Genomic DNA, 8,423 nt, shown 5'->3' on the forward strand with positions numbered 1-8,423 from the left:
AAGCAGAGGCGGGGTATCAGAGGCAGGGAATCAGAGGCGGGGAATTTGAGGTGGGGATTCTGAGGTGGGAAATCAGAGGCTGAGATTGAAAGGGGGAGAATCAGAAGGGGGAAAAGAAATGTGGGGAAAGAGAGGCATGGAAAGAGCCAGGGACTCTGAAGCAGGGAATCGGAGGCAGGGAAACAGAGTCGGAGAAACGGAGGCGGGGAATCAGAGGGTGGAAAAGAGATGTTGGGAAAGAGAGGCAGGGAAAGAGGCGCGGAAATAGACGCAGGGAAAGAGAGGCGGAGTATCAGATGTGGGGAATTCAAGGCGGGGAATCAGAGGCGGGGAAAGGGATGTGGGGAAAGAGAGGCAGGGAAAGAGGCAAGGAAATAGAGGTGGGGAAGCAGAGGCAGGGAATCAGAGGCGGAGATCCAGAGGCAGGGAATCAGTGGGCGGAAATGAGATGTGGGAAAAGAGAGACAGAGAAAGAGGCACGAAAATAGTGGCAGGGAAAGAGAGGCGGGGAATCAGAGGCGGGGAACCACAGGCGGGGAATCAGAGGCGTGGAATCAGAGGTGGGGAATCAGAGGCGGGGAATCAGAGTCGGGGAATCAGAGGCGGGGAATCAGAGGCGGGGAATCAGAGGCGGGGAATCAGAGGCGGGGAATCAGAGGCGGGGAATCAGAGGCGGGGAATCAGAGGCGGGGAATCAGAGGCGGGGAATCAGAGGCGGAGAATCAGAGGCGGGGAATCAGTGGGCGGAAATGAGATGTGGGAAAAGAGAGGCAGAGAAAGAGGCACGAAAATAGTGGCAGGGAAAGAGAGGCGGGGAATCAGAGGCGGGGAACCACAGGCGGGGAATCAGAGGCTGAAATTAAAAGGGGGTGAATCAGAGGGGGGAAAAGAGATGTGGGGAAAGAAGGGCAGGGAAAGAGCCAGGGACTCTGAAGCAGGGAATCGGAGGCAGGGAAACAGAGGAAGGAAATCAGAGTGGGAGAAATGGAGGCGGGGAATCAGAGGCGGGGAATCAGAGGGCGGAAAAGAGATGTGGGGAAAGAGAGGCAGGGAAAGAGACGAGGAAATAGACGCAGGGAAAGAGAGGCGGGGTATCAGATGTGGGGAATTCAAGGCGGGGAAAGAGATGTGGGGAAAGAGAGGCAGGGAAAGAGGCAAGGAAATAGAGGCGGGGAATCAGAGGTGGGGATTCAGAGGCATGGAATCAGAGGGGGGGAATCAGAGGCAGGGAATCTGAGGCAGGGAATCTGAGGGGGGAATAGAGATGTGGGAAAAGAGAGGCGGCGAAAGCGAGGCGGGGAAAGAGTCAGAGACTCTGAAGCAGGGAATCGGAGTCGGGGAATCAGAGTCGGGGAATCAGAGGCGGGGAATCAGAGGCAGGGAATCAGAGGCGGAGAATCAGAGGCGGGGAATCAGAGGCGGGGAATCAGAGGCGGGGAATCAGAGGAGGGGAATCAGAGGCGGGGAATCAGTGGGCGGAAATGAGATGTGGGAAAAACAGAGGCGGGGAATCAGAGGCGGGGAATCAGAGGCGGGGAATCAGAGGCGGGGAATCAGAGGCGGGGAATCAGAGGCGGGGAATCAGAGGCGGGGAAGCAGAGGCGGGGAAGCAGAGGCAGGGAATCTGAGGTGGGGAATCAGAGGCTGAGATTCAAAGGGGGAGAATCAGAAGGGGGAAAAGAAATGTAGGGAAAGAGAGGCATGGAAAGAGCCAGGGACTCTGAAGCAGGGAATCGGAGGCAGGGAAACAGAGTCGGAGAAACGGAGGCGGGGAATCAGAAGCGGGGAATCAGAGGGCGGAAAAGAGATGTGGGGAAAGAGAGGCAGGGAAAGAGACGAGGAAATAGACGCAGGGAAAGAGAGGCGGGGTATCAGATGTGGGGAATTCAAGGCGGGGAAAGAGATGTGGGGAAAGAGAGGCAGGGAAAGAGGCAAGGAAATAGAGGCGGGGAATCAGAGGTGGGGATTCAGAGGCAGGGAATCAGAGGGGGGGAATCAGAGGCAGGGAATCTGAGGCAGGGAATCTGAGGGGGGAATAGAGATGTGGGAAAAGAGAGGCGGCGAAAGCGAGGCGGGGAAAGAGTCAGAGACTCTGAAGCAGGGAATCGGAGTCGGGGAATCAGAGTCGGGGAATCAGAGGCGGGGAATCAGAGGCAGGGAATCAGAGGCGGAGAATCAGAGGCGGGGAATCAGAGGCGGGGAATCAGAGGCGGGGAATCAGAGGAGGGGAATCAGAGGCGGGGAATCAGTGGGCGGAAATGAGATGTGGGAAAAACAGAGGCGGGGAATCAGAGGCGGGGAATCAGAGGCGGGGAATCAGAGGCGGGGAATCAGAGGCGGGGAATCAGAGGCGGGGAATCAGAGGCGGGGAAGCAGAGGCGGGGAAGCAGAGGCAGGGAATCTGAGGTGGGGAATCAGAGGCTGAGATTCAAAGGGGGAGAATCAGAAGGGGGAAAAGAAATGTAGGGAAAGAGAGGCATGGAAAGAGCCAGGGACTCTGAAGCAGGGAATCGGAGGCAGGGAAACAGAGTCGGAGAAACGGAGGCGTGGAATCAGAGGTGGGGAATCAGAGGGCGGAAAAGAGATGTGGGGAAAGAGAGGCAGGGAAAGAGGCGCGGAAATGGACGCAGGGAAAGAGAGGCGGGGTATCAGATGTGGGGAATTCAAGGCGGGGAATCAGAGGCGGGGAAAGAGATGTGGGGAAAGAGAGGCAGGAAAAGAGGCAAGGAAATAGAGGCGGGGAATCAGAGGTGGGGAATCAGAGGCGGGGAATCAGAGGAAGGGAATCTGAGGCGGGGAATCTGAGGCGGGGAATCAGAGGCGTGGAATCAGAGGGGGGAATAGAGATGTGGGAAAAGAGAGGCGGCGAAAGGGAGGCGGGGAAAGAGTCAGAGACTCTGAAGCAGGGAATCGGAGTCGGGGAATCAGAGTCGGGGAATCAGAGGAGGGAATCAGAGACGTGGAATCAGAGGCGTGGAATCAGAGGCGGAGAATCAGAGGCGGAGAATCAGAGGTGGGGAATCAGAGGCGGGGAATCAGAGGAGGGAATCAGAGGCGGGAATCAGAGACGTGGAATCAGAGGCGTGGAATCAGAGGCGGGGAATCAGAGGCAGGGAATTAGAGGTAAGGAATCTGAGGTGGTGAATCAAAGGCTGAGATTCAAAGGGGTTGAATCAGAGGGGGGAAAAGAGATGTGGGGAAATAGAAGCCGGGAAAGAGCCAGAGACTCTGAAGCAGGGAATCGGAGGCAGGGAAACAGAGGCAGGGAATCAGAGTCGGAGAAACGGAGGTGGGGAATCAGAAGCGGAGAATCAGAGGGCGGAAAAGAAATGTGGGGAAAGAGAGGCAGAGAAAGAGGCGCGGAAATAGACGCAGGGAAAGAGAGGCAGGGTATCAGATGTGGGGAAAGAGATGTGGGGAAAGAGAGGCAGTGAAAGAGGCAAGGAAAGAGAGGCGGGGAAAGAGGCACGGAAAGAGAGGCGGGGAAAGAGGCACGGAAAGAGAGGAGGGAAATCAGAGTCGTGGTATCAGAGGCGGGGAATCTGAGGTGGAAAATCTGAGGTGGGGAATCAGAGGCGTGGAATCCGAGGCGGGGCATCAGAGGCAGGAAAAGTGATGAGGGGAAAGAGAGGCCGGGAAAGAGGCACGGAAAGAGAGGCGGGAAATCAGAGGCGGTGAATCACAGGCGGGGAATCAGAGGCGGGGAATCAGAGTCGTATTATCTGAGGTGGGGAATCTGAGGCGGGGAATCAGAGGCGGGGAAAGAGATGTGGGAAAAGAGAGGCAGAGAAGGAGGCACGAAAATAGTGGCAGGGAAAGAGAGGTAGGGAATAAGAGGCGGGGAATCAGAGGCGGGGAATCAGAGGCGGGGAATCAGAGGCGGGGAATCAGAGGCGGGGAATCAGAGGCGGGGAAGCAGAGGCGGGGAATCAGAGGCGGGGAATCAGAGGGGGGAATAGAGATGTGGGAAAAGAGAGGCGGCGAAAGGGAGGCGGGGAAAGAGTCAGAGACTCTGAAGCAGGGAATTGGAGTCGAAGAAATGGAGGCGGGGAATCAGTGGGGGAGAATCAGAGGCGGGGAATCAGAGGCGGGGAATCAGAGGCGGGGAATCAGTGGGCGGAAATGAGATGTGGGAAAAGAGAGGCAGAGAAAGAGGCACGAAAATAGTGGCAGGGAAAGAGAGGCGGGGAATCAGAGGCGGGGAATCACAGGCGGGGAACCAGAGGCGGGGAATCAGAGGCTGAAATTAAAAGAAGGTGAATCAGAGGGGGGAAAAGAGATGTGGGGAACGAAGGGCAGGGAAAGAGCCAGGGAAAGAGCCAGGGACTCTGAAGCAGGGAATCGGAGGCAGGGAATCGGAGGCAGGGAAACAGAGGAAGGGAATCAGAGTCGGAGAAATGTTGGCGGAGAATCAGAAGCGGGGAATCAGAAGCGGGGAATCAGAGGACGGAAAAGAGATGTGGGGAAAGAGAGGCAGAGAAAGAGAGGCGGGGTATCAGATGTGTGCAATCCGAGGCAAGGAATCAGAGGCGGGGAATCAGAGGCGGGGAATCAGAGGCGGGGAATCAGAGGCGGGGAATCAGAGGAGGAGAATCAGAGGCGGGGAATCAGAGTCGTGGAATCAGAGGAGGGGAATCAGAGGCGGGGAATCAGAGGCGGGGAATCAGAGGCGGGGAATCAGAGGCGGGGAATCAGAGGCGGGTTATCAGAGGCGGGGTATCAGAGGCGGGGTATCAGAGGCGGGGTATCAGAGGCAGAGGAACGGAGGCGTGGAAATAGACGCAGTGAAAGCGAGGAGTGGTATCAGATGCGGGGAATCCGAGGCGGGGAATCAGAGGCAGGAAAAGAGATGTGGGGAAAGAGAGGCCGGGAAGGAGGCACGGAAAGAGAGGAGGGAAATCAGAGGTGGGGAATCAGAGGCGGGGAATCAGAGGCGGGGAATCAGAGGCTTGGACTCAGAGGAGGTGTATCAGAGGCGGGGAAAAGGCGGCGTAGAATCAGAGGTGGGGAATCAGAGGGCGGAAATGAGATGTGGGAAAAGAGAGGCAGAGAAGGAGGCACGAAAATAGTGGCAGGGAAAGAGAGGCAGGGAATCAGAGGCGGGGAATCAGAGGCGTGGAATCAGAGGGCGGAAAAGAGATGTGGGGAAAGAGAGGCAGAGAAAGAGGCGTGGAAATAGACGCAGGGAAAGAGAGGCGGGGTATCAGATGTGGGGGATCCGAGGCGGGGAATCAGAGGTGGGGAAAGAGATGTGGAGAAAGAGAGGCAGGGAAAGAGGCAAGGAAAGAGAGGCGGGGAAAGAGGCACGGAAAGAGAGGTGGGAAATGAGAGGCGGGGAATCAGAGGCGGGGAATCAGAGTCGTGGTATCAGAAGCGGGGAATTTGAGGTGGAGAATCTGAGGCGGGGAATCAGAGGCGTGGAATCCGAGGCGGGGAATCAGAGGCAGGAAAAGAGATGTGGGGAAAGAGAGGCCGGGAAAGAGGCACGGAAAGAGAGGCGGGAAATCAGAGGCGAGGAATCAGAGGCGGGGAATCAGAGTCGTGGTTTCAGAGGCGGGGAATCTGAGGCGGGGAATCAGAGGCTGGGAAAGACATGTGGGAAAAGAGAGGCAGAGAAGGAGGCACAAAAATAGTGGCAGGGAAAGAGAGGCGGGGAATCAGGGGCGGGGAATCAGAGGCGGGAATCAGAGGCATGGAATCAGAGGCGGGGAATCAGAGGCGGGGAATCAGAGTCATGGTATCAGAGGCGGGGAAAGAGATGTGGGAAAAGAGAGGCAGGGAAAGAGGCGCGGAAATAGACGCAGGGAAAGAGAGGCGGGGTATCAGATGTGGGGAATCCGAGGCGGGGAATCAGAGGCGGGGAAAGAGATGTGGGGAAAGATAGGCAGGGAAAGAGGCGCGGAAATAGACGCAGGGAAAGAGAGGCGGGGTATCAGATGTGGGGAATCTGAGGTGGAAAATCTGAGGCGGGGAATCAGAGGCGTGGAATCCGAGGCGGGGCATCAGAGGCAGGAAAAGAGATGTGGGGAAAGAGAGGCCGGGAAAGGGGCACGGAAAGAGAGGCAGGAAATCAGAGGCGGTGAATCACAGGCGGGGAATCAGAGGCGGGGAATCAGAGTCGTATTATCTGAGGCGGGGAATCGGAGGCAGGGAATCAGAGGCGGGGAATCAGAGGCGGGGAATCAGAGGCGGGGAATCAGAGGCGGGGAATCAGAGGCGGGAAATCAGAGGCGGGAAATCAGAGGCGGGAAATCAGAGGCGGGGAATCAGAGGCGGGGAATCAGAGGCGGGGAATCAGAGGCGGGGAATCAGAGGCGGGGAAGCAGAGGCAGGGAAGCAGAGGCGGGGAAGCAGAGGCGGGGAAGCAGAGGCGGGGAAGCAGAGGCGGGGAAGCAGAGGCGGGGTATCAGAGGCAGGGAATCAGAGGCGGGGAATTTGAGGTGGGGATTCTGAGGTGGGAAATCAGAGGCTGAGATTGAAAGGGGGAGAATCAGAAGGGGGAAAAGAAATGTGGGGAAAGAGAGGCATGGAAAGAGCCAGGGACTCTGAAGCAGGGAATCGGAGGCAGGGAAACAGAGTCGGAGAAACGGAGGCGGGGAATCAGAGGGTGGAAAAGAGATGTTGGGAAAGAGAGGCAGGGAAAGAGGCGCGGAAATAGACGCAGGGAAAGAGAGGCGGAGTATCAGATGTGGGGAATTCAAGGCGGGGAATCAGAGGCGGGGAAAGGGATGTGGGGAAAGAGAGGCAGGGAAAGAGGCAAGGAAATAGAGGTGGGGAAGCAGAGGCAGGGAATCAGAGGCGGAGATCCAGAGGCAGGGAATCAGTGGGCGGAAATGAGATGTGGGAAAAGAGAGACAGAGAAAGAGGCACGAAAATAGTGGCAGGGAAAGAGAGGCGGGGAATCAGAGGCGGGGAACCACAGGCGGGGAATCAGAGGCGTGGAATCAGAGGTGGGGAATCAGAGGCGGGGAATCAGAGTCGGGGAATCAGAGGCGGGGAATCAGAGGCGGGGAATCAGAGGCGGGGAATCAGAGGCGGGGAATCAGAGGCGGGGAATCAGAGGCGGGGAATCAGAGGCGGGGAATCAGAGGCGGAGAATCAGAGGCGGGGAATCAGTGGGCGGAAATGAGATGTGGGAAAAGAGAGGCAGAGAAAGAGGCACGAAAATAGTGGCAGGGAAAGAGAGGCGGGGAATCAGAGGCGGGGAACCACAGGCGGGGAATCAGAGGCTGAAATTAAAAGGGGGTGAATCAGAGGGGGGAAAAGAGATGTGGGGAAAGAAGGGCAGGGAAAGAGCCAGGGACTCTGAAGCAGGGAATCGGAGGCAGGGAAACAGAGGAAGGAAATCAGAGTGGGAGAAATGGAGGCGGGGAATCAGAGGCGGGGAATCAGAGGGCGGAAAAGAGATGTGGGGAAAGAGAGGCAGGGAAAGAGACGAGGAAATAGACGCAGGGAAAGAGAGGCGGGGTATCAGATGTGGGGAATTCAAGGCGGGGAAAGAGATGTGGGGAAAGAGAGGCAGGGAAAGAGGCAAGGAAATAGAGGCGGGGAATCAGAGGTGGGGATTCAGAGGCAGGGAATCAGAGGGGGGGAATCAGAGGCAGGGAATCTGAGGCAGGGAATCTGAGGGGGGAATAGAGATGTGGGAAAAGAGAGGCGGCGAAAGCGAGGCGGGGAAAGAGTCAGAGACTCTGAAGCAGGGAATCGGAGTCGGGGAATCAGAGTCGGGGAATCAGAGGCGGGGAATCAGAGGCAGGGAATCAGAGGCGGAGAATCAGAGGCGGGGAATCAGAGGCGGGGAATCAGAGGCGGGAATCAGAGGAGGGGAATCAGAGGCGGGGAATCAGTGGGCGGAAATGAGATGTGGGAAAAACAGAGGCGGGGAATCAGAGGCGGGGAATCAGAGGCGGGGAATCAGAGGCGGGGAATCAGAGGCGGGGAATCAGAGGCGGGGAAGCAGAGGCGGGGAAGCAGAGGCAGGGAATCTGAGGTGGGGAATCAGAGGCTGAGATTCAAAGGGGGAGAATCAGAAGGGGGAAAAGAAATGTAGGGAAAGAGAGGCATGGAAAGAGCCAGGGACTCTGAAGCAGGGAATCGGAGGCAGGGAAACAGAGTCGGAGAAACGGAGGCGGGGAATCAGAAGCGGGGAATCAGAGGGCGGAAAAGAGATGTGGGGAAAGAGAGGCAGGGAAAGAGACGAGGAAATAGACGCAGGGAAAGAGAGGCGGGGTATCAGATGTGGGGAATTCAAGGCGGGGAAAGAGATGTGGGGAAAGAGAGGCAGGGAAAGAGGCAAGGAAATAGAGGCGGGGAATCAGAGGTGGGGATTCAGAGGCAGGGAATCAGAGGGGGGGAATCAGAGGCAGGGAATCTGAGGCAGGGAATCTGAGGGGGGAATAGAGATGTGGGAAAAGAGAGGCGGC

The sequence above is a fragment of the Narcine bancroftii genome, unplaced genomic scaffold (assembly GCF_036971445.1).
Source record: "Narcine bancroftii isolate sNarBan1 unplaced genomic scaffold, sNarBan1.hap1 Scaffold_293, whole genome shotgun sequence".
Taxonomy (NCBI): domain Eukaryota; kingdom Metazoa; phylum Chordata; class Chondrichthyes; order Torpediniformes; family Narcinidae; genus Narcine; species Narcine bancroftii.